The 25,232-nt window shown below is 53.3% G+C and overlaps 4 non-coding genes across 4 annotated transcripts; 3 read left to right on the forward strand and 1 right to left on the reverse strand.

Annotated features, from left to right (window-relative positions):
- The first annotated feature begins 3,314 nt into the window (after window positions 1–3,314).
- On the forward strand, window positions 3,315–3,396 carry TRNAC-ACA. Its single transcript has one exon. It is a non-coding gene; the product is annotated as a tRNA-Cys (tRNA).
- A 1,842-nt stretch (window positions 3,397–5,238) lies between these two features.
- On the reverse strand, window positions 5,239–5,332 carry TRNAI-UAU. Its single transcript has 2 exons — window positions 5,295–5,332; window positions 5,239–5,274 (listed from the first exon to the last, which is right to left on the reverse strand). It is a non-coding gene; the product is annotated as a tRNA-Ile (tRNA).
- A 6,228-nt stretch (window positions 5,333–11,560) lies between these two features.
- TRNAK-CUU lies at window positions 11,561–11,633 on the forward strand. Its single transcript has one exon. It is a non-coding gene; the product is annotated as a tRNA-Lys (tRNA).
- A 10,771-nt stretch (window positions 11,634–22,404) lies between these two features.
- TRNAI-AAU lies at window positions 22,405–22,478 on the forward strand. The gene has a single exon. It is a non-coding gene; the product is annotated as a tRNA-Ile (tRNA).
- Window positions 22,479–25,232: the final 2,754 nt, after the last annotated feature.

Consider the following 25,232-nt stretch of genomic DNA (forward strand, 5'->3'; position numbering starts at 1 on the left):
GGAGACACCACACCCCAGCCTTGCCTAGCAGGCAAGAATCAAACCTCCACAGACAAATGCCTGTTGCTTTCTAACCCATCTCCCTAAGCCCTCAGCCACCACCACTTGACAAAGGGGCTTTTCTACACGATGGTTCTGGTCTCACTGAAGGGTCATTTCCAATAGTTTGCTCAGACCAGCATTAGGGGAAATGGTGCCCTGGGCAAAGCTTGTACTTTGGCACTTCCCCATTGCCCCTGAACGATCCCCACTCCCCCTTTACCGCTAGCTCCTGCACTCCCAACCCCTGAACCTCCTTCACCCCTAACTCCTGCCCCCTCCTGTGCCCCCTTTGCCCTTAACTCCCTGGGCCACCAGCCATTGCCCCTCTCCTGCAGCCCCTTCACATGGTTCCAGTGCTGGGGGCCCCGCACTTGTTCTCCCTTTCCCTGGGTTTTGGCATCACTAGCCCCTGCTTAGCGAGTAGGGTTCAGTGGTCCCCAAAATTGGGGCATGACTCCTAGGGGGACACAGAGGAACATTTATGGAGTCAATGAAATCAATTGAGCTTCTTCAGTCTCTCGCTGCAGATATTTCCCTTGTTTTTAAAGACAAAAATCCTGATCTTTCCAACGGGAGCTGCTGCTTCAATGTTCAGTTTGGGGAGGGATTTGGCTGCACTCAGAGATCTGCCCGCGGGTTACAATCTGCGATCCGAAGGGTCGATCGCAAACAGCGTTTAGATGGGACCGTTAGTGCCGCCCCCGTGTGGCCAAAAACTAGAACTGACCAGCAGAGTTTACAGCTGGAGCCTGGGACGCTCCTGAACAAACTGGGCACGAAGCCTCTCGCGTGGGACCCTCGCTGTGCAGCAGGAGGCGGAGGGAAGCTGATTGTCAGGGCTCAGGGCAGCTCCCTGCCAGGCTGAGACGGTGTCTGTGCTAAGCTCGGCATCAATCAGATGATTCTGGGCAGTTCGGGGTCCCCGGGCTCCCAAAGGGGGGTGAAGCAGGTCAACCCTGGAGCAGGTTAAAGCTGCAGGTTGACAGTGGGGTTGCTGCCCCTGTGAACAGCTGCTGTAGCACCGCCTGGGCAGGACAGGGAGAGCCAGTTATACCCCCCCCAGCCTGTATCGGGGGATGGGAGCACTCACACCCTGGGGACCCACCCACCAGAGATCTGCTGGGGGGAGAGTGGCACCCACACACCCAGGATGTTGTAGGGAGGGACAAGGGCATCCACACTCCGGGATCCTCTGCAGAGGGACAGACACCCACACACCCAGGATTCTGTATGGGAGGGGGCAGAGGTACCCGGACACCCGGACACCTGGGCGGGGGATGGGGAGGCACCAAAACATCGGGGATCTTACCTGGGAGGACAGCGGCACCTGCAGCTCGACATGAGACGGGGGTGGGGGGAGCAGGAGCATTTCCCAGTTCCAGGCTGTCCCCGTCTGGCCAAGGCACAGAGCTCACAAGCAGAGTTTAAAGCTCCAGCTGCCAAGCAATAAAAGCAGCTGGGCCCTGTGGCTGGTGCCTGTGATCCCAGCGCCTGGGGAGGCTGAGGCTGGCGGATCGCTTGAGCTCAGGAGTTCTGGGCTGCAGGGGGCTGTGCCGATTAGGTGTCCGCACTAAGTTCAGCATCAATATGGTGATCCCGGGGAAGCTTAGGGTCCCCAGTGTGCCTAAGGAGGGGTGAACCAGCCCAGGTTGGAAACAGAGCAGGTCAAAACTCCTGTGCTGATCAGTAGTGGGATCAGGCCTGTAAATATCCCCTGCAGCATAGCCTGGGTGAGACACAGTCTCTTTTTAGACACCCCTCCCCCGCAGAGCCTGTATGGGGGGATGGGAGCACCCCCACGCTGGGGATTCTGACTTGCGGGGAGGGATGCCCCCCTGCAACACAGATCTTGAAAAGAGGAACAGCGACACCCACACACCACAGAGCCTGGATGGGGGCAGGGGAACCACACACGGGAGCTAGTTCATGGGATGGTGGACACACCCATATGCTCCATTGCACCATTCTTAATGAGAAGAACGGGGCCATCCACACAACACGGATCCTTAACGGGCAGGGGGACACCCACACACTCCACTATTAACCAGGAGGGACAGGGGCACCAGACACCCCCAGTAGCGTGGAGAACACCCACAGCCACCGGATCCCTCATGGGTAAGACAGAGGGGATTTAATGGGGCCCAGCGCACCCACGCACCGGGGATTGTTAAGGGTTGGAAGGACAGGGACACCCACACACACTGAGATCACGTCCTTGGAGGAACGCAAACCCTCCACAGAAGGACCTGGTCTGTTCCATGATGGCAGCCCAGCCTGGGTGAGTCAAAGTCTCTTTTTATACAGGCACGCCCCAGAGATCCTGACTAGGGGGAGAGAGAGACACCCACCCACCAGAGATCCTTAATGGTCTAGGGTGCACCCACACACCAGGGATTCTTATGGGTGGGAGGAATGGAGACAGCCAGACACACTGGGGTCACTTCCTCCCAGGAGCCTGGGCCAGACAGGGAGACACAGTCCCCCTTTACAGATCTGCCAGACAACCTTCCTCCCACTCCCTCCACACAATGTTCTTATCTGGAGGTGAAGCCAGGGAAACCACATGGAGGATTCTTATCTGGGGAACTGGGGGGACCCACTTACCACCAGAGATTCTTAAGGGCAGGAGGAACAGGGACTCCCACCTCTGTGGCATGGGGGTGGGTCGCCTGCTGGGATCATCTGGGCATATTTCACCTCGTCAGCTCCCTGCCATTGCCTTGGGGGCCCCTTGTTCGCTGCCTCTGGTACCCAGTTTAGCCTCCTTCCTGAGGGCTGAAACGCTTTGATCTATCTAAGCTCTGTGGGATCAGTGTTTGTCATGGTGTAATTCTGTGTTATTCGGGGGTCAGACTAGCTGAGCTAATGGCCCCTTCTGCCCTTAAACGCCATGAAAACATTTCCCTGGTTTCTCCTTGCGCCTGACAGACACCACGGTGAGGGGCCCAAGGGTGAAATGCAAGACTGTATTCACGCACCAGCCCTCAGTGCCCCAGAGAAATCCTGCCCTCTGCTATTGGAACGATGTGCTGGAGATTTGACTAGGAAAGGGACTGTCTGAATTGTCAGAGTGGGGAATGAACAACAATCTACAGCAATGTCATTCACACAAACACCCTCTAATCATGCTCCAACCAGAAGGGAAATGGACAGGAATTCTCACTGTTCAGCCATTGACACACTTACACTAATGCAGCTGGTCTGAACAAACAATTTGAAGTGACAATTCAGTGAGAACAGTATCATCATGCAGTGAGATGAATGTAGGTTAAGTAGTTATGGCCGAGTGGTTAAGGCGATGGACTACAAATCCATTGGGGTCTCCCTGCGCAGGTTCAAATCCTGCCAACTACTCAAGCACTGTGCTGTTGTTATTATTATTGAAGTCTTAGTACCTGAGCATCCACAGTGCAAACTGGAGCCAGATCTACTTTCACTCTGTCTACGTTTAAAACGCTGCTGTGGCACCTGCTATAGCACTTTGGAGTAGACAGTGACTAGAGGGGTTTTCTCATCCCTGTAATAGCTACATTGACAGAACAATTCTTCCTTTCCTTTAGCACTATCTAACCCGGGCCTAGGTCACCTTAACTCTATGGGTTTGGGGGGGTGGGTTTTTCACACCCTGAGAAACGTTGCTCTGCCAGTTCAGTTCCCAGCGTACACCAGCCCTTAGATCCCTCGTGGTATTTCAATGCAGGCACTGACCTGTGAGAGGAAAACATCAGCTCACAAACACAGAGACTGAATTCCCCACATTTAATCTTGCTGCACTTTCCAGAAAGTCACGAAATTCAATTCATTCTTGCTAGGACAGAGAAAAAAATAAGTGACACTAAGTTTTTGGCTTGGTTAAATAAAATTAAGTGTTTAATCAATATAGTAAAAATCTGTCCTGATTCCTCTAACTAACACCACAGCGTGAAATAGGAACAGAGACAAATTTTGTCAGTGACGACTAATTTCACAAATGATCTTCCCATTATTAATTTCCACGCTGCCCCCATTGGAGGTCTGGGCATCTCCAGTGTCATTGCTCTGCATTCACCTTCCCCTAGAATTGTTCTCGGACATTCGCCTTCCTCTGCAGCATGGGGCTCGGGTCACTTGCTGGAGGATTCCCTGCACCTTGAGGTCTTTAAGCCGCGATTTGAGGACTTCAATAACTCAGACATAGGTCAGAGGTTTGTTACAGGAGTGGGTGGGTGAGATTCTGTGGCCTGCATTGTGCAGGAGGTCAGATAAGATGATCATAATGGTCCCTTCTGACCTTAAGTCTATGAATCTATGAATCTAGTCCCAAATTTGGAAAATGGTGCAGTTCAGAATGTGAATAGTGACCCCGGCTCCTTCCTGCACCTGCTCTACATTGCTCCACAGCAGCGTCTCCCCCTGCAGAGTCACCCCAGCACGGCAGTGCAGCCCCAGGGTTCAGCAGGGGCCTCTGGCAAGGACAGTGGGTGCAGCTAACAGCCCGGTGTGCCTGGCCGTGAGGCAGCTGTAAAAAAGCAACCCCCCCCCAGAAGTACAGAGACTGAATTCCCCAACTTTAACATCATGACCCCTGTAAAAAGCCACACGTGTCAGTTGTATTTTCACAGGGAGATGCAAAAATCAAGTGACACCAATTTTTAAGTTGAGTAAATAAAGTTGAGGAGATAGTTATTAACCTCCCAAAAATACACTAAAGATCCCTCAACATAACACCTGAAGGTGAAATATGAACAGAGACAAACCTTGTCAGCAAAGGCTCATTTCCCAAACGATCCTCAAAATGTTACTAATTCCCACCCCTCCTCCACAGGAGCTCTGTGCAGTGTCACTGTTCTGCAGGCAGCTTCCCATTCAATGCTGTTGTGCGACATTCCCAGACCTGGAAATGTACCAATGACAGAATTTGAAGAGCAAACCTGGCTCCCCGCACCAGGCGGGATTTCAGTGTTTTGTCCCTGTCACTTAGTCTTTGTCAATAGCACAGATGCCAGGGGCAGGACTCCAGGCTCTGCTTGAGGGATCCTGGCACAGGGGCTGGTGGGGGAGAAAGGATTGTAGATTCTGACCTGTGCTCTGGAGAGGAGGTAATAATTGAAGGGGACATTTCTGACTCTTTCCCTCCTCAGTATCCCCAGGGCTGGAATTCTACATTCCACAGGGCCAAATGAGGGGGTGATGCCACTTGGCTAATCAAAAAACCAGTGCTCCAGGTGAGGCTTGAACTCACAACCTCAGCATAACTCCTCTCAGCACTGCTCTATAAGTACTGTGCGCTAACCAATTGCACCACTAGAGCACTTATTAATTGTGATGCTCCGAGATGCCTAGGTTGATAAAGGCAAGGAGTCACCCCAAAACATTCTTAGTGGAGTTGAGAATGGTTAGTGACAAGTGTTGTACTTGGTGGGGTGGATTCTTCTTAAGGGTTTCAGGCACCATTTGACCCTTTTGTTCTTCCCTGTGTATTGTCATCAGCCCCCAAATCCTTCAGGAGTCCATAGCAAAGAGACCCCCCACACTGTCCTGGAGTCCCTGGGACGTGCTTCCCACCCCCTGCCCAATGGAGCACCAAGGATTAACGTGGCAGCATCTAGTGTCAGTGGGGTTCAGTGACTCAGGCTTGTGAGAATGTCCTACAGGACTGTGTCAAAAGTCTTAGTAACACCTAGATAGATCCCATCTACTGTTTACCCACCTCCACTAGGCCCGGAACCCTGCCGAAGAAGGAAAGAGGATTGGTTTGGAATCATTTGTTCTTGACAAGTCCATGCTCACTAGTCCTAAGAACCAAAGTATCCTGTAGGTGCTGCTGACAAACTGAGTGTTTAAGAATGTATTCCAGTATCTCCCCAGCTATGGAAGTGAGGCTAGCTAGTCTGTAAGTCCCAGGGGTCTCTTTGTTCCCCTTTTAAAGACAGGTCCTGTCTTGTTCATGGATGGGAAGATGTTCTTTTTCAGGGATCTCAGATGAGAACTGGGGCACAACACCTGGTTTGTTAAGGCCACAAAAACAGAGGCAGGAACCTCTTCTCTCCTGCTGGCAAAGAACCCCAGGTACCTAAGAGACAGGGACTCACATCCCTGAATGGGCTTTAAAAAGGCAGTGGTTAAAAAGTTTGGCCCTGACCATTTCTTGTTTCCATAGACTAGACATTTTAGCAAACTTTAGAATTCCTTGGCGCTAAACACTGTGAAACTCCCCTTTCTCCTTCACAGAGGGCTTTAACTCCCCTTATCTCACTCAGGCTCATGACTGCCCAGAGTTCGAGAATTGTCCCTGTTTCCATTGGACAGATGGGGAGGAGTCTGAGGTACAGAGAAGGGAAGTGACCTACCCAAGGGCCTACACAGCAAGGCGGTGGCAGAGCCAGAGAGAGAAGCCACCAGTCCTGACTCCTGTTCTAACAAACAGCAAACCCTGCCAGAGGCAGGGATAGAGCCCAGGAATCGAGATAGTGGGGAAATTTTATTGAAACCATTTCTGTCAGAAAATACCCTTCAGACTAAACCAGTTTGTTTCTCAAAATCAAAACAAGTGGGATGAAAGTTCTTAGCAAAAATATTTTGTTGCAAAACAAAAGCATCTCCTCTTTGTCACAGTCTGTTAAATTGTCTCGTCACACACAAGAAGGAGACAGTTAGATCTCGAAAATTAGATAAAATGCTTCAGTCTGAGCTAAGTAGTTGCAGCTCTTAATTTCAAAATAAAAAAATACAAATAAAAAAGACTATTTCAGCTATTCTATTATGTCATAATCTGCTCTGAGTAAACGTGATAGGACACCTCATATTATGCACTACTCCTAGTGATGATCTCCAATGGATCCGCATCCTCCACCCACCGTGAGGTAGGTAGGAGTGGATCATTATTATCCCTACTTGAAAGAGGGAGAAGCTAAGGCTGAGAAAGGAGAATTGGCTTGTCTTAGGTCACACAGCCAGTCAGTGGCAGAGTTGGGAATAGGACCCAAGAGCCCTGATTTTCAAACTAACCATCAGATCTTGAATTTCAAACACTGAATGACTTGAGTAAAGTGCTCTCAGATGAGCTCCAGACCAACAACAGTGCACAGTAATTATTCAGAAAGTATTTTAGGAGAACTACAAAGTTAGAGAGAATCATGAACTGTTCAGAGACCATTAATGCAGAGAAGCAGCAAAATTCATCAAACATATAACTGGTTCTGACTTATTTCCTTGGTCTTCAAAGAGAACAACAAGGACCTGAGTCTCCTCCCTGTCAATAACCCCCTGCTCAGCCAATCAGGGTAGAGACTGAGGACGGAAGGCTGAGGGTTCTCACCAGAGAGAGCCAAAGGATGGCCCAGGTCACCGGTGGGGATCACTGCCCAAGCACTATTTCAGCCCCACATTTTTGGGTGGACCTCCCACAGTGGGAGCTGCCGAGCACTCCCCTGCAACACACACACACACACCGCTCCTGGTGTTGGGAGGGGAACAGGTGAAAGGACAAAAGAAGCAAGAGACAAAGAGAAAGGAGGGAGGGATGGATGGAGGAAAAGGTGAAACCAAAAGGACAAACCCTAATGTCCCCAGTGATTCTAAGGGACAAAATCCCAGGTGTGGAATAAAATTCTGCCTCCTTAAGCTCGTGTTTTCCATGCCTAGAATTCAACTGTCACCTGATGGATCAGACTGAACAGGTTTCAAACCTGGAGGAGGCTCTTACCTTCTAAACAGGGACGGCTGTTTTCTAGTAAAATCAGGAAAAGGGAAGGAGAAAACTCGAAAGAGGTTCCTCCTGGCGCTCACGTCCGTGAACCCGAATACTCTCTCAGTCCTCAAAGAGAGACCTGGAGAAGGAGACTTGCTGAAGCAAAGCCACAGGGGTCTCTGAGGTTTCCCTGGCCCCTCGCCCCTGTCCTGCCTGGCTGATGTCAGCATCTCTCTGTGAGGTCACCACCTCCCCACCACCTTTGACCAATAGTCTGAGGTCCTGCAAAAGGCCTTTGTGATGTCACTGCCGCACCCCTCCCTTGCTGTGCTAATGTCCTGCCCCTGGCCCGGCACTTTGGAGGTTTGAGCTACTCCCTGTGGTCACCCCACTCAAGGAGCGTTCGTTCTAGGAAGGAAGCCGGTAGTTTTGGATCATCTACAAATTCTATCAGCTCACTATTTAGCAGATCATTTATGAATATGTTGACTAGTCCTGGTCCCAGTACAGACACCACTAGTTACCTGTTTCCATCCTGAAAACTGATCATTTATTCCTACCCTTTGTTTCCTGTCTTTTAACCAGTTATTGATCTGCGTGAGGACCTTCCGGAGGTGAAAGTAAGCCGGTATGTTCTGGTATGGGATACCGGCAAGAGCCGTTATGCTGTGCCAGCCCGGCCCGGCTTCCCCAGGCTGGTGATTTAAAGGGCCCAGGGCTCCCTGCAGTGGCCAGAGCCCCGGGCCCTTTAAATCGCCTCCCGAGCCCCCCTGCCGGAGCCCCAGGGAGCAAATCACTGCCGTGGATGCTGCTCTCTCCCGCTCTGCCAACACAGAGCAGGGGCGGCAGAAGCTTCCTTACAGTGGGGGGGGGGGCACTGTTGTCCGAACTGTGGCACCCCCATGACACCCCTTCCCTAAGGACCCACACTCACACCACCTCTCCCCCCGAGGCCACACCCACAGAACGCCTCTTCCCCAAGACTGCACCCTTCACCCCCCCTCCATCATTTGTCCTAACAGCCAGTAAAGAGTGGTGGGGCCATGGCCCTCTAAACCCCCTGTTCCAGCACCCCTGACACAGAGCTAAGCAGGCAGCAGTGTGTGTGTGTGTGAGTGACAGAGTGCTGTGCTGTGTTGTCAGAGCGGTACCGGTGTGGTGCTCTGCTTTCTCCTTGTTGATATCACTCGGCTGCGTGTGTGAATTCCCTCTGTGTGCTGCCCCAGCTCTGCAGATAGCTGACACAGCAGACCCGACGAGAACCCCCAATAACCACAGAGTCCAGTAAAGTGCAAAGTCACGTCGACTAGGTTTATTGCGATCTCGGACACAATTGCAGTTCCCTGTAGGTTTCTTAGCCTAATTCAGGGCATACTACGAGAAAGTGCCTCTTGGCAAGGACCCGGCTTAGTGGCGGGACTTTCCACTCCCCCTACGGCCGGACAAAGGTTCCGCCCCTGGAGTGCATTCTTATACACAGATACAAACAAGTTACACATCACACCTGACGTATTGAGGTGCAACCTCTCTACGTAGCAAGTTACAACCCCTCTACGTATTAAGGTACCGCCTTCTACCTTGTACATGTTGGTTCGAACAAAACAACTCTATCCATCATTTTACCCTTTTGCCTCTGTCATTGGGATGGGTCGGCCTGTTCTCCTGTTATCTATGGAATGTTTCAGTACAGTGTGTTCTAGTGCTGTGTTTATGCTAGGTGAATATACGTTTATGCAGCATCAGCCCTTTTCGTGCCAGCTTCTGTGAGCAGGGCCTACCTCTGACTCACAGCTTAACTTTGCTTTATGTTAGCAAAGTCTTGACCATTACTTTAGTTCAGGCCTTAGGCCTCATATTGGGCCTTTATCAGGGCCTGCACTTACTACACCCTTAGAGTCCATCTCTCCTGGGATTAAGATGGCAGCAGGGCTGGCCTGGGTCATCTGACTTGGGCTCATGGAGCTAAAGCTGAGGGGCTAAAATCTGTGGTGCAAGATATTTGTGTTCACGCTGAAGCCTGGGTTCAGAAACCCTCACCCCTCATGGGGCCTCAGAGGTTGGGCTCGAGCCCATTTGTCTGCACTGTAATTTTATAGTCTTGCAGCCCGAGCCCCATAAGCCTGAGTCAGCTGACCCGGGCTTTGCGACAGGTGCCCTGGGTGAGTTAATCACAGTGTAGACATAACGTTAGGCTACATCTCCAGTGCAATGAAACACTCTTGGCTGGCCCGTGTCGGATTAATTGGGGTCATGCGGCTTGGTCTGGAGTAAAGTTGCAGTGTCCGTGTCTCGGCTCAGGCTCAGTCCCCTGCTCTAGGAGCCCAGAAGGGTGGGAGGGAGTTTAGCGAGTAGAAATGGTAAATCCTGGACTCAATGGCATTTCTCCACTGGTCTGTCTGCTCTGGGGTAGGGACAATAACACGTTCTGCTGCTTTCGTTATTTCAAAGAGTGGTTTAGGATTTTCATTCTCACACATGGTGCTCCCTTCCTCCTTCTATTGGGACTGGGAACTAGCCAACCAAAAACCCCACTAAGTTTTAGTAAGGGGCCAACAGTCCCTTACTCGAGCCGGCCCCGTGAGGGTCACCGATGTGCAGAGAAGGCAGCATGAGCTGGTCCCATGGTGTAACGGGCTGCACTCAGGACTCTGAATCCTGCAATCTGTGTTCAAATCTCAGTGGGACCTTGTGTGGGTTTGTGGTAAAGACCTGGAGCTCACAAAGCTCCACTTCCCTGTCTCCAGCTGTGCCGAACAAGTCTTTCCCCTCCTGCCGGGTGACTCAGGCTGTGGTGGGTCAGGGCTCTAGAACTGACACCTGAGGGTTGGGATTCTCATGGCTTCACCTGGTGCCCACAAGTCTGGCACTTGCCACTGTGCTTTCCCTCTTGCCCACCTGGTGCTTGAAGGAAGCAGGGCCAGGCTTCCTAGTCAGGGCTGGGCAGGTGGAAGCCCAGCACCTCTCCTCCTCTGGGCACCTAGAGTGGAGGCGGCTGGTGCTGAGAGCTCCAAGGGAAGGCTTAAAAGCCACAGAGGCCAGGGCAAGAGGAGGGGAGGACCATGCCTATGTGTGGCCAGCAGACAGACACAGGGCCAGCCTGCTCCCTGCTGTGCTGAACCCCACTGAAGATCAGCTGCTGATGCTCTGTGGCCAACATCAGAAGAAGGTAGGAAAGCAGGGCTGGGCCTCTTATGGTTCCCACTCCAGGTGCTCACTTTGGCAGTGAAGCAGCCCATTTTCTTTGGCAAGTCAGGAAGGGCAAAGGCGAGACTGGAAGCACTTGGGGCTCATGCCCCAGCCTTTGTGACACCCAACCCCCAACTCCTTCCCGGGGCTCTAGCTGAAGCCAGAGCATTGGCCTGAGGGGCCAAGAAGAGGTTCCAGCCCTGAAGGGAGCAGGACTTGCAGCACAAAGTGAGCACAACCACGAGGGGACTCAAATCCTGAATCATCTGATCCACAGGGAGATGCCTTATCCTTTAGGCCACATGATGAGGGGATCTAAGCTCTTCTTTGGAAAAGCCGGACACTGTGTTTCTCAGGTCATCTGCTGATGGGGCCGAGATGCTCTGGGCACAAGAAGTTAAGTTCCCAGCGAAACGTGCGACTTAATTCTATGGGGCCAGGTGCAGGGCTTTGGCAGGGAGGCTCAGGCATGTGGGATTGAGGTGCAGCGGATGGACCTGCTGTCTAGGAGCTTAGATTTAGTCTCCCTGAGGAGGAGGAGGAATCCTGCTGACAGGCAGTGGCTGTGCAGAAAAAGAGGAGGGGTTCCTGGGACTTTTTTTGCCTCGCTTTTGCCTGCCTGCTCACTCTTGTGGTGAACGGTAAAGATTTTTTTTTCAATAAGCCCAGGTAGCTCAGTTGGTAGCGCTTCAGGCTCTTAATCTGATGGTCCAGGGTTCAAGCCCCTGTCTGGGTGCTCAGCTTTTAAGTTGCCTTGTGTGCCAGGAGCCAAATTCTGTTTACAGCCACACAAGGATTCCCAGAAGCTGTGGCCATTTCCTGCAATGGTTCCTTTCCTTAGCAATCAGGAGAGAGGCTGCAGATGCAGAAAGGGCAGTCTCTGGCCCCCAGGAAGTGCTGTGGGGCCAGGTGCTGAGAAAGCCCCCAGAGGGGGAGCAGCAGAGATGAGGGGAAGGGAGAGAGAGAAGCAATGACAACAGAGTGCAAGTGTAAAGGGGGCATCTGGTCTGGCTATTGGGGCAAACTTCCCTGGTTTATACATGACCCTGGTGGAATTGGCCAGTGGAAGGATCTGAGTCCCCACCCCCTTACCCAGAGGCTGCCTGACCTCGAGGACTGTTAGGATATAGAGATTCAGGCCAGTCTGCAGAGGCCTGTACTTTAAGAATTTAGGTGTATTTTTATCACTTAGCTAGTTATAAAGATATAAAAGAGAGAATAAAAAATCACTGTCTGTCTGTGTAATGGCCTTCTCTTACTGTGACAGTCTGAGGCCTGGTTCTTTGGCTAAGCAGCAAAGGCAGCCATACGGTGGGAAGTGTATGGTCACATTCACACATTCCCAACTAGTCACACTGAAATAAGGTGCTATTGGGCTGTTAGGAATACAATCCTGTCCTGATATTCCTGTCACCTCCAGAGAAAGGGAAACTTAGTTTGGTAGCATCCTGTCTGGCAAGAACTCACTTATCAATAGACACAGCTGGAAAACCCTTATGTCTGTATAGATGTAGTTGTGAAATCCTCCCTTCTGTATTGTTTTGTATGTTTATTTACATGGTCTCTGTCTGGTTCTGTGATTGTTTCTGTCTGCTGTATAATTCATTTTGTTGGGTGTAAACCAATGAAGGTGGTGGAATATAATTGGTTAAATAACCATGTTACAGTATGTTAGGATTGGTTAGTTACATTTCAGTAAAATGATTGGTTAAGGAATAGCTAAGCAAAACTCAGGTTTTACTATATAGTCTGCAGTCAATCAGGAAGGCGGGGGGGGGGAATGGGAACAGGGACTGGGGATGGGGGAATTGGGATCCTGTTTTGCTACAGGGGGAAATGGGAACGGGGATGGGAACAGAAACAGGGACACAGACAAGGCTCTGTGGTGTGAGAGCTGAGAAGGGGACACTAAGGAAGGAAACTGGAATCATTGCTTGCTGGACGTTCACCCCAATAAACATCGAATTGTTTGTGCCTTTGGACTTCGGGTATTGTTGCTCTCTGTTCATGCGAGAAGGACCAGGGAAGTAAGAGGGTGAAGGAATAAGCCCCCTAACACTGTCAATTGTTGCTCTAGGCTCCATTCACATCCCACTCCTGACACAATCACTGTCTTCTATCTGACGAAATAGCCTAATTTCAACCTCTCCTGTAACATTTCACCACCAACTATTTAGCATTTGTATGAGAGAAGTTGGAGGGAATTCAAACATCTTCAAATGGCAAAACTTTTCCCCCGACCTGGTCAGTGAATCCTATGGTGAGAAACTTTCTGTGCATTTCAGTTTCTTGTATTGTTGGAGGGGGCTGAGGTGCTGGAAGGGAAATGTCCATGGAAAACTTGGACATCACTGTTGTCCGAAAAAAGGCAGGTGTTAGACACAATCACTTCTCGTATTCCCGTTGAATCCGAGTCTAGCTGAAGAATTTCTGTCTATCCTAGAGAGAATCATTCCATTGTAAATACAAATGAAATGAGATCTTCAGATCGAGTCAGTGCCTTTTAAAAGTATTTACTGAGAAAAAAGCCATTATTTGCCTTGTTGATAAGGACAAGAAGCTCTCTTTGCCTTTCAATTTCAAATGTGAAATGAATGGAGATTTTCATTGAAAAACTTCTGGTTTTTAGGGGGAATTGAACCCAGGGTGGGTTAAAACACCAGAACCTACTGCTTAAAGCACCAGGGAGGGCTGTTGTTCTCTGACAGCCAGTGTTGTTTTTTTCAGCCTCCTACTTCACCAATGTCAGACTCTGAGTGCAGTTAAGCTCTGGAATAGGCTCCCAAAGGCGTCTGTGGTGTCTCTGTCCTCAGAGGTTTTTAAGAACAGGTTGAACAAACCTCTGTCGAGGATACTCTGCATATACTTGGTCCCATAGACAACCTGCTCTTGCTCTATCTGCTACCTTCATCGTGTTTGGATGTAAAGGTGGGAAATGATGGAGAAATTGGCCCCTCTTTCAAGTTTAAATGTTGTAACTTCTACATCTAGACCGGGGTGGCCAACCTGAGCCAACGTAACTGCCAAACGTGCACCTTTGTATGCAACTGCTGAGTCAGTTGTGAACCTTGCTACCATTATCATTATCCCTTTGAAATAATGATGGTGATGGACACTTGGCTGTATATCCCAGAGTGACCTGGACGTCTGCAGACTGCATTAGCCAATCCAACCATTTGGCACTTACAGATGGGCACCTCTGTATTGTGCCTGAGTCTTGTACAGCTATGAAAGGCTGGTAGATGCCAATATTTTCCCATCTTTTTAACCAGCGCTAATACCCAGCCAGGCCAGGGCTGGGAAGAGAGAGAGAGCAGCAGGTTTCCCTTATTGTGGCTGTCTCACTTTTTCTGGACTAGCTTCACCTCTGCACCAACTTGTGCTTTTTGTAGGTGACCCTGTCTAGGTCAGTTGGCAGAATGTCAGACTTTTAATCTGAGGGGCCAGGGTTCAAGTCCCTGGTCAGGTGAAAAACTGCTCACTGTGATTATAAAAATCTGTCTTTCTGGAGTCTTGTTCAGTGTTACTCTTTCTTTCCAGGATTTTGCCTTTCCTAAGAAGGGCCTTTCTGTGGGGGGGATTGAAGGAGCAACTCCTTGACATCCCCTCTGTCCTTGCAGGCTGGAGGAATAAAGGCCTCTGGGCATATAGCATGTTCCTCCCCTGCAGACACACACACACAGAATATTCATAAGGAATTAGAATTAGAATCCACCACTTTCCTTGGGAGCTTGTTCCTGTCGTGAATCATCCTCGCTGTTGAATATTTGTGCCTTAGTTGTAATATGAATTTGTCTCTTTTCACCTTCCAGCCATTGGGTCTTGTTATGCCTTTCTCTGCTCGATTAAAGAGCCCTTTCATACCCAATATTTTCTCTCCATTAAGGCCCTTCAACACTTCAGTGAAATCACCTTTCAATCTTCTTTTGATAAGCTAAACAGGTTGAGCTCGTTCAATAGCAAAGAGCCACCAAATGTTCTGAGGGCTGGAGAAAAATGTCTTCTAGGGAAAGTGGTGGATTCTCCATCTCCTGATGTCATTTAATGAAGACTAGACGCCTTTCTGGAATGTGTTTGCCCCAAAAGTAGCTATTGTGTCATACAGGAGGCCTGTGATATGCAGGGGGTCAAATAAGATGCTCTAATGGTCTCTTCTGGCCATAAAAGCGACTAATTTCTGAAAAACTGAGTGTAGCATTGGGAGCAGCGTCTGATGTTTTCCTGTCTAGCCGGCTTGCTGCCTAGAACGAACGCTCCTTGAGTGGGGTGATCCACAGGGAGTAGCTCAAACCTCCAAAGTGCCTGGCCAGGGGCAGGACATTAGCACAGCAAGGGAGGGGTGTGGCAGTGACATCACAAAGGCCTTTTGCAGGACCTCAGACTATTGGTCAAAGGTGGTGGGGAGGTGGTGACCTCACAGAGAGATGCTGACATCAGCCAGGCAGGAGAGGGGCGAGGGGCCAGGGAAACCTCAGAGACCCCTGTGGCTTTGCTTTAGCAAGTCTCCTTCTCCAGGTCTCTCTTTGAGGACTGAGAGAGTATTCGGGTTCACCGACGTGAGCGCCAGGAGGAACCTCTTTCGAGTTTTCTCCTTCCCTTTTAGTGATTTTACTAGTAAACAGAAGTCCCTGTTTAGAAGGTAAGAGCCTCCTCGAGGTTTGAAACCTGTTCAGTCTGATCCATCTGGTGACCATTGAATTCTAGGCATGGAAAACACGAGCTTAAGGAGGCAGAATTTTATTGTGCACCTGGGATTTTGTCCCTTAGAATCACTGGGGTCATTAGGGTTTGTCCTTTTTGGTTTCACCTTTTCCTCCATCCATCCCTTCCTTCTTTCTCTTCGTCTCTTGCTTCTTTTGTCCTTTCACCTGTTCCCCTCCCAACACCAGGAAGGCATTTTTCTCCAGCCCTCAGAACACTTCGTGGCTCTTTGGTCATCAGACTCCTGAACTGCAGCTGGATGTTCTTGTTCTTCTGCACAGCACAGCTCCTGGAGAAGAGGGATCTGCAAATGTACATTCATATGATACCTTTGTTTAACTGATGAAAACATAAATTGACACTTTGAGGATTGAAACTGATTTCAGCTGATGGACAGCTTTGCTAGGTTTTTATGCATTTGGACAGCGAAATGTTGAGTATTTACATTGATATCAAGCACTCCTGTATAGAGGAGCCCCTGAACATAATGGAGAATGGAAATGAAAATGTTTTCCTTTTTTTCTAAAAAAAGAAAGAGGGTTATAAGAGAACACGCAGGTTTGAACTGAGGACTTCTTAAACTGTAATCAAGCACTTTAACACTGAGCAATATCCCCATGACAACAGGACTATGGAATCATGATCTCCAGGACTGTGCAGGACAGACCCTGCTTCATCGAGGTCCTTTGCCATTCCCAGAACACAGGTGGTTTTAAAAATGGGGTTTGATTAAACTTCTTAAATGTGGCAAACACCACAGCTTGCGCACCCACCGATACAGCTTCTCCCACTGACATAGCTGCCACCTCTTGGGAAGTGGATTAACTGCACCCACAGGAAAAACTCTCTCCCCTCAGTATAGAGGAGTGGTTCTCAAACTGTGTCAGGACCCCAACGTGGGTCATAACCCTGTTTTAATGGAGTTGCCAGGGCTGGCATTAGACTTGTTGGTGCCTGGGGCTGAAACCAAAAGTCTGAGCCCCACCACTCAGGGCTGAATCCCTCAAGCTCTGGTTTTGCCCTCCCCCAACTGGGGCAGGGCTCAGGCTTTGTCTCCTCTGCCTGTGCTCAGTGTGGAGGGGCTTGGTCCCTCTTTCCAGGGCCATGTAGTAAGGTTTTTTTTGGCACAAGGGGTTTGCAGTGAAAGGAAGTTTGAGAAACCCTGGCATAGAGCCTCCGAATATGTCTAGACTTGGCTCCCTGTGGCAGATCAGAAAATGAAAGTGCAGCCATGGAGACACCACACACCAGCCTTGCCTAGCAGGCAAGAATCCAACCTCCACAGACAAATGCCTGTTGCTTTCTAACCCATCTCCCTAAGCCACCACCACTTAGCAAAGGGGCTTTTCTACACTATGGTTCTGGTCTCACTGAAGGGTCATTTCCAATTGTTTGCTCAGACCAGCGTTAGGGAAAATGGTGCCCTGGGCAAAGCTTGTACTTTGGCACTTCCCCATTGCCCCTAGACGATCCCCACTCCCCCTTTACCGCTAGCTCCTGCACTCCCAACCCTTGCGCCTCCTTCACCCCTAACTCCTGCCCCCTCCTGTGCCCCCTTTGCCCTTAACTCCCTGGGCCACCAGCCATTGCCCCTCTCCTGCAGCCCCTCACATGGCTCCAGTGCTGGGGGCCCCGCACTTGTTCTCCCTTTCCCTGGGCTTTGGCATCACTAGCCCCTGCTGAGCGAGTAGGGTTCAGTGGTCCCCAAAATGTGGGGCATGACTCCTAGGGGGACACAGAGGAACATTCATGGAGTCAATGAAATCAATTCAGCTTCTTCAGTCTCTCGCTGGAGACATTTCCCTTGTTTTTAAAGGCAAAAATCCTGATCTTTCCAATGGGAGCTGCTGCTTCAATGTTCAGTTTGGGGAGGGATTTGGCTGCGCTCAGAGATCTGCCCGCGGGTTACAATCTGCGATCCGAAGGGTCGATCGCAAACGGCGTTTAGATGGGACCGTTAGTGCCACCCCCGTGTGGCCAAAGGTTAGAACTGACCAGCAGAGTTTACAGCTGGAGCCTGGGACGCTCCTGAACAAACTGGGCACGAAGCCTCTCGCGTGGGATCCTCGCTGTGCAGCAGGAGGCTGAGGGAAGCTGATTGTCAGGGCTCAGGGCTGCACCCTGCCATGCTGAGCCGGTGTCTGTGCTAAGCTCGGCATCAATCAGGTGATTCTGGGAAGTTCGGGGTCCCCGGGCTCCTAAAGGAGGGGGAAGCAGGTCACCCCTGGAGCAGGGTAAAGCTGCAGGGTGACAGTGGGGTTGCTGCTCCTGTGAACAGCTGCTGTAGCATCGCCTGGGCAGGACAGGGAGAGCCAGTTATACCCCCCCACAGCCTGTATCGGGGGATGGGAGCGCTCACACCCTGGGGACCCACCCACCAGAGATCTGCTGGGGGGAGAGTGGCACCCACACACCCAGGATCTTGTAGGGGGGGACAAGGGCATCCACACTCCGGGATCCTCTGCAGAGGGACGGACACCCACACATCCAGGATTCTGTATGGGGGGCAGAGGTTCCTGGGCTCCTGGGCTCCTGGACGGGGGATGGGGGGCACCGAATAATCCGGGATCTTACCTGGCAGGACAGCGGCGCCTGCAGCTCGACATGAGACGGGGGCAGGGGAAGCAGGAGCATTTCCCAGTTCCAGGCTGTCCCCGTCTGGCCAAGGCACAGAGCTCACAAGCAGAGTTTAAAGCTCCAGCTGCCAGGCCACAAAACAAGCTGGGCGCCGTGGCTGGTGCCTGTGATCCCAGATCCTGGGGAGACTGAAGCCGAGGCCGGCGGATCACTTGAGCTCAGGAGTTCTGGGCTGCAGGGGGCTGTGCCGATCGGGTGTCTGCACCAAGTTCAGCATCAATATGGTGACCCCGGGGGAGCTTGGGGTCCCCAGGTTGCCTAAGGAGAGGTGAACCGGCCCAGGTTGGAAACAGAGCAGGTTAAAACTCCTGTGCTGATCAGTAGTGGGATTGCCCCTGCAGCATAGCCTCAGTGAGATACAGTCTCTTTTTAGACACCCCCATAGAGCCTGGATGGGGGGATGGGAGCACCCACAAGCTGGGGTTTCTGACTTGGGGGGAGGGACGCCCCCCTGCCACACGGATCTTGAAAAGAGGAACAGCGACACACACACACCACAGAGCCTGGATGGGGGCAGGGGAACCACACACGGGAGCTAGTTCATGGGGTGGGGGACACACCCATATGCTCCGTTGCACCATTCTTAATGAGAAGAACGGGGGCATCCACACAACACGGATCCTTAACGGGTGGGGGGAAACCCACACACTCCACTATTAACCAGGAGGGACAGGGGCACCACACACCCCCAGTAGCATGGATAACCCCCACATCCACCGGATCCCTCATGGGAGGTAAGACAGAGGGGATTGTAATGGGGCCCCGCACACCCACGCACCAGGGATTGTTAAGGGTTGAAGGGACAGGGACACCCACACACACTGAGTTCAAGTCCTTGGAGGAACGCAAACCCTCCACAGAAGAACCTGGTCTGTTCCATGATGGCAGCCCAGCCTGGGTGAGTCAAAGTCTCTTTTTATACAGGCCCGCCCCAGAGATCCTGACTAGGGGAGAGAGACACCCACCCCCCAGAGATCCTTAATGGTCTAGGGTGCACCCACACACCAGGGATTCTTAGGGGTGGGAGGAATGGAGACAGCCAGACACACTGAGATCACTTCCTCCCAGGAGCCTGGGCCAGACAGGGAGACACAGTCCCCCTTTACAGATCTGCCAGACAACCTTCCTCCCACTCCCTCCACACAATGTTCTTATCTGGAGGTGAAGCCAGGGAAACCACATGGAGGATTCTTACCTGGGGAACTGGGGGGACCCACTTACCACCAGAGATTCTTAAGGGCAGGAGGATCAGGGACTCCCACCTCTGCAGCATGGGGGTGGGTCGCCTGCTGGGATCATCTGGGCACATTTCACCTCGTCAGCTCCCTGCCATTGCCTTGGGGGCCCCTTGTTCGCTGCCTCTGGCACCCAGTTTAGCCTCCTTCCTGAGGGCTGAAACGCTTTGATCTGTCTAAGGTCTGTGGGATCAATGTGTGTCATGGTGTAATTCTTTGTTATTCGGGGGTCAGACTAGCTGAGCTAATGGCCCCTTCTGCCCTTAAACGCCATGAAAACATTTCCCTGGTTTCTCCTTGCGCCTGACAGACACCACGGTGAGGGGCCCAATAGAAGATCCTGGACACCGCGCTCTGGCTTTTACTTTACTTGGGGACGTCAGCGCTTTCCTAGCAAAGCTGCTGCTAAAGCACTGGATTTGGGGAACGGTTTGGCTCCGATTCAGAGATCTGCCTGCGGGGTGTGAACCTGCCACAAGGAGCGGGAAACGCAACCAGCAACGGGAGGCGTTGGCTGAGCTCCAGGCTGCCCCCGTGTGGCCAAAGCTTAGAACTGAGCAGCGGAGTTTAAAGCTGGCGCTGGGAGGGACCTGAACATGCGGGGCACGAAGGCTCCTGCGTGTAACGCTTGTTAGGTGGGCAGCTGACTGTAGCTGATTGCCGGAGTTCAGGGCTGCACCCCGGGGAGCTGAGCAGGTGTCTGTGCTCAGGTTGGCCTCGCTATGATGGTTTCTGGGAAGTTTGGGGCCGCCAGTCCCCCTAGAGAGAGGGGAACCAGGCCAGAAAAGGAGGCTTTCAAAACTCTGGTACGAATTGCCAGTGGGACTGACCCTGTGAAGAGCCGCTGCAGCCCCGCCAGGGAGAGCCGGTCTCTCTTTGTGCAGCCCCCCCCGCATTCCTCAGGACAAGGGTTGTGCTCAAAGATCTGTGCCCCGTGTTTTTACCTCCATGTGAAGCGCACAGTGCAAATAACCCTCAGCGCATCAGCTCAGTTCCAGGCTCCACTTCCACCCGCTCAGGCAAGATGGTGCAGAGGAGCCCCTGGGTGGCTGTGGACCTGTGGAGGTTGGATTTTGATTTTTCGGCCTGACCGCTATGGGCAGCAAGGCCAAAAGTCAGATGGCCGGCTCCCCCGTCCACCACGCTCATCAGGAGCCCTTAGTCGACAGACTCGGAGAATGCGGGCATCGCCCCCCACTACCTCTCGCATGCAAAGCGAGCGCTCTGCCGCTTGAGCTAATTCCCCGCAGCTGGCCTGACTCTCAGGCACCGGGCAAAAAAAGGCAAGGGCTCTGTGGCCTTAAGCAGAACACAGCCTGAAATGGGGGCGGGGCGCTACCCAGAGCTGGGGAAGGGGGTCCGAGTCCCAGCCACGCTCCTCGGCACAAACACCAACGCTCCCTCCCTGGAGTGTGTCTGGGCTGAGAGTTAGCGCCTGAAACAAGCACCAAACTTCAGAAGACAACGCAGGGATAGATCACTTGACGATTGTCTGCTCTGGCCATTGCCTCTGAAGCGCCTGGCATCGGTTACTGTCAGAAGACGGGATAGTGGCCTAGCTGGACCATCGGTCTCACCCAGGAGGGCCGTTCCTATCTTCACCACTTTCCTCTAACCCAAGCAAAGCCAGGAGCAGGCCCAGCTCAGCAACTCTAGCAGGCTCCCTGGCCCCTGGCCCAGCATACAGCAAAATGACCCTGCCTCCGCCAGGATAGACAGCCACCCACTCCCTCTTCCAGACCAACGCAGCCCTTCCCCGCTTTGGCTGTCTCCAAGCTGTCTGCGTGCTCTGCTCTGCTCCACGGCTGCCATGCTGCCTGAGATCAGGAGGCTGCGAGCAGGGGCGGCTCTAGAAAATAGGCTGCCCCAAGCAGCGCGGTGTGCTGCGCCGCCCTTCCTCGGTCCCGCGGTGGGTCCCCTCTTCCCGCGGCTCCGGTTGAGCTCCCGCGGCAGGTCCACCGGAGCCCCGGGACGAGCGGACCTCCCGCGGGCACGGCTGCGGACGGTTCGCGGGTCCGGCGGCTGCGCTTGAGCTGCCGCAGTCATGCCTGCGGGAGGTCCAGCCGAGCCGCGGGACGAGCGCCCCCTCCGCAGTCATGCCTGCGGCAGGTCCGCTCGTCCGCGGTTCCGGTGGACCTCCCGCAGGCATGACTGCGGCAGGTCCACCGGCCCAGCCTGCCGCCCCCTAGATTTGGCCGCCCTAGGCAACAGCTTGGTTTGCTGGTGCCTAGAGCCGCCCCTGGCTGCGAGGTCTCACGGTCTCAGCTGAGCTGGTATCGCGTGCCACCCCGCCCATCTCCTCATTCCCTTCATGGATCCCTGGGATGTGAGTAATTCTGTATTTGAGTGGCTCTCCCTCCCGGCCAATGAGCTTGGCATAGACTAGCAGGGAGGGAGGAGGAAAGGGATTGTGCTCCAGTGAGAGCTCAGAAAGAAAGGTGCAGGTCCCCCACTAGAGCCCAGCCCAGCAGAGCACAGCAGAGCAGAGCAGGCTGGAGAATGTGTGTCTGGGTCTGACTACTTCTCCCATGCTCTTCCATTTGAGCTAACTTCCCCCAGCTGTCTCCAGCCTCCCAGTCAGCGCAAGGGGGAGAAGGGCCGGGGAGGAAGAGCTTTGTGCTCCGCAAGGGCTGTCTTTTTGGGAGGCCAAGTGGAGAGAGGAATGGAGGCCACTGGAGGAGCTGAGCCGGCTGACTGTCCATGGCTTCTAAAAGAAGGGCAAGAGAAGGTCCCGCGGCTGCCTTGCCGCTGGAGAATGCGGGCATTTATCCCGCTGCCTCTCGCACGCGAAGCGAGCGCTCTACCACTTGAGCTAATTCCCCTACCTTGGCAGGTGGTGTCTTGATCCATCCATTCGATAACGGAGGCCACATCGTTCCCCGCGCCAGCCGGTGACTCCTTCCAAAAGGGTCAAGCAAGGCAAAGCTTGCCGTTGGCCAGCTAGCTCAGCTGGTTAGAGCGTGGTGCTAATAACGCCAAGATCATGGGTTCAAGCCCCATGCTGGCCACTGCGGGAGGGAGAAGGTGACTTCTGCTCTTTTGGCTGACTGCTAGGGGTGGCAGAGGCCAAAACCAGGTGGGCCGGGAGCGGGCAAGAGCCCTGCTGGGCGCTGGGCAGGACGAGGCTCCGGACACCTCCTTGGGCTCCCCTCCCTGGGCTCCTCGCTCCACCTGCTGCCTGAAAGGAACTTGGAGACGGGTGAGCCCGGCCGGCTGCCTTCCAGGCTCATAGGAGGCCAGGCTTGAGCTGCCCGCCCGCGAAGCCAAAATCGCAGGCCTGCCGGCTCGCCCCCATTGTCCACAGAGGGTTGACCTGATGGCTCGAATTCTTGCCGGCCGCCAGCTCCACCCAAATGGACCCGACGCCGGATCACGCTCCCCAGCCCAAGTCACAGAGGAAGGCTTAATCCTCGGCACCCCAACCTAGGGGAGAGGCTTCACACTCCGCCGGCGCAGGGTGACCTTTGGGACTTCCCTGGACACCATCCTCCCACCGCCCACAGCCAGACCCCCCAAGCCCACCCCTCCGACAGGAAGGAGCAGGAGGACCACTCCGCCCAGGGGCACCACCACTCGAAGTCAGCTTCACTTGCTTTCTCTTCTACCCCTTTCCTCCCAAGTTATGCGCGCCTCACGGGAGCCGGCCCTGGGAAGACGCAGGCACCGCACTCTGACTGGCGCAAGCCAAACGCCCACACCGAGAGTTTAGCACGGGCTCTTGAGGCACTGGAGGAACCCCATACAGACGCACTGACGGAGCTAAGCTTTACGGCCAAGGGCCCTACCTGTGCAGAAAGCCAACTTGCTTGTGAAAAAGACTCCTCTTTCGGCTCCCCTTCCAAACTTCCAAATGCCTCCCAATGGGAAAACACACCCACTGAAATACCCAAACGGTCCTAACGCTGGGGCCAGGCGAAAAAGAAAAGCAAGGAAAAGATTTCTAAATAGCCACCCTGCCAGAGTCGTACAGCTCCGCACATGAAACCCGTGGGAGGGACATTACACAGAAAAGGGGAATGGAAAGCTGCCCAAATTGAGATGCTGTGGAAAGCTTCAGCCCCATCGCTACTCCTACTCTGCACACTTCTTGCAACAGCTGATGAACGGCCAGGTGCTTTTCGTATCCAAGCCCACACCAGGGGAAGACCTTGAGAAGCTTCCCGTGGCTTGCCTGGTTCAGCTGGTCAGAGTGCGGCACTCGTGGAGGCAAGATGGTGCAGAGGAGCCCCTGGGTGGCTGTGGGCCTGGGGAGGGTGGCTTTTGATTTTTCGGCCTGACCGCTATGGGCAGCAAGGCCAAAAGTCAGATGGCCGACTCTCCCGTCCACCACGCTCATCAGGAGCCCTTAGTCGACAGGCTCGGAGAATGCGGGCAGCGTCCCCCACTACCTCTCGCATGCAAAGCCAGCGCTCTGCCGCTTGAGCTAATTCCCCGCAGCTGGCCTGACTCTCAGGCACCGGGCAAAAAAAGGCAAGGGCTCTGTGGCCTTAAGCAGAACACAGCCTGAAATGGGGGCGGGGCGCTACCCAGAGCTGGGGAAGGGGGTCCGAGTCCCAGCCACGCTCCTCGGCACAAACACCAACGCTCCCTCCCTGGAGTGTGTCTGGGCTGAGAGTTAGCCCCTGAAACAAGCACCAAACTTCAGAAGACAACGCAGGGATAGATCACTTGACGATTGCCTGCTCTGACCATTGCCTCTGAAGCGCCTGGCATCGGTTACTGTCAGAAGACGGGATAGTGGCCTAGACGGACCATCGGTCTCACCCAGGAGGGCCGTTCTTATCTTCACCACTTTCCTCTAACCCAAGCAAAGCCAGGAGAGGTCCCGCGGCTTCCTTGCCGCTGGAGGACGCGGGCATTGATCCCCGCTGGCTCTTGGAGTGCTGGGGAGTCCGACTCTGCACCCCTCTTCCTGGGACTCTCAGTGACTCTCAGCCAGCCAGTAAAACAGAAGGTTTATTGGACAACAGGAGCACAGGCTACAGCACAACCAGGACCCCTCAATCGAGTCCTTCTGGGGTTCAGGGTGCTTGGATCCCAGCATAGGATTCCCTGAACTCTCCCCCCCAAGCCCCAAACCGAAACTGACCCAACCCCCTCCAGCCGGCTCCTGGCTTTGTCTAGCTCCCCGGGCAAAGGTGTGGACCTCCCCTCCCCCCTTGCCTAGCTCATGGTACAGGCTGAATACCTGTCCCTCACCTAAAATCCTCCCTGGCTCTCCCAACTCCCACACAGACAGCCCCTACTCCATCACAGCAGGTCAGGACTGGGATAGCAGGGGCTGCGGGTCAGGAGTGAGGGGCATTAGCAGAGTCTTGAGGTCAGGACTGGGATAACAGGGGCTGCTGGTCGGGAGTATTGATGGGCACCAGCAGAGCTGTGATTCTGCAGGTCAGGACTGGGATAGCAGGGGCTGCAGGTTGGGAGTGAGGGCAGGGGTGGCTCTAGGAATCCGACTGCCCCAAGCACGGCAGCATGCCGCAGGGGGCGTGCTGCCAGTCGCCGGTCCCGCGGCTCCGGGAGACCTCTTGCTGACATGCTGCAGAGGGTCCGCTGGTCCCGCGGCTCCGGTGGAGCTTCCGCAGGCATGACTGCGGAAGGTCCGCCGGAGCCGCCTTCCGCCCTGCCGGCAAAATACTGCCCCATGCGCGTGCTTGGCATGCTGGGTTCTGGAGCCGGCCCTGAGTGAGGAGCACCAGCAGAGCTGTGAATCTGCAGGTCAGGACTGGGATAGCAGGGGCTGCTGGTCGGGAGTGAGGAGC

This window comes from Mauremys mutica, unplaced genomic scaffold (assembly GCF_020497125.1).
Source record: "Mauremys mutica isolate MM-2020 ecotype Southern unplaced genomic scaffold, ASM2049712v1 000835F_np12_obj, whole genome shotgun sequence".
NCBI lineage: Eukaryota > Metazoa > Chordata > Testudines > Geoemydidae > Mauremys > Mauremys mutica.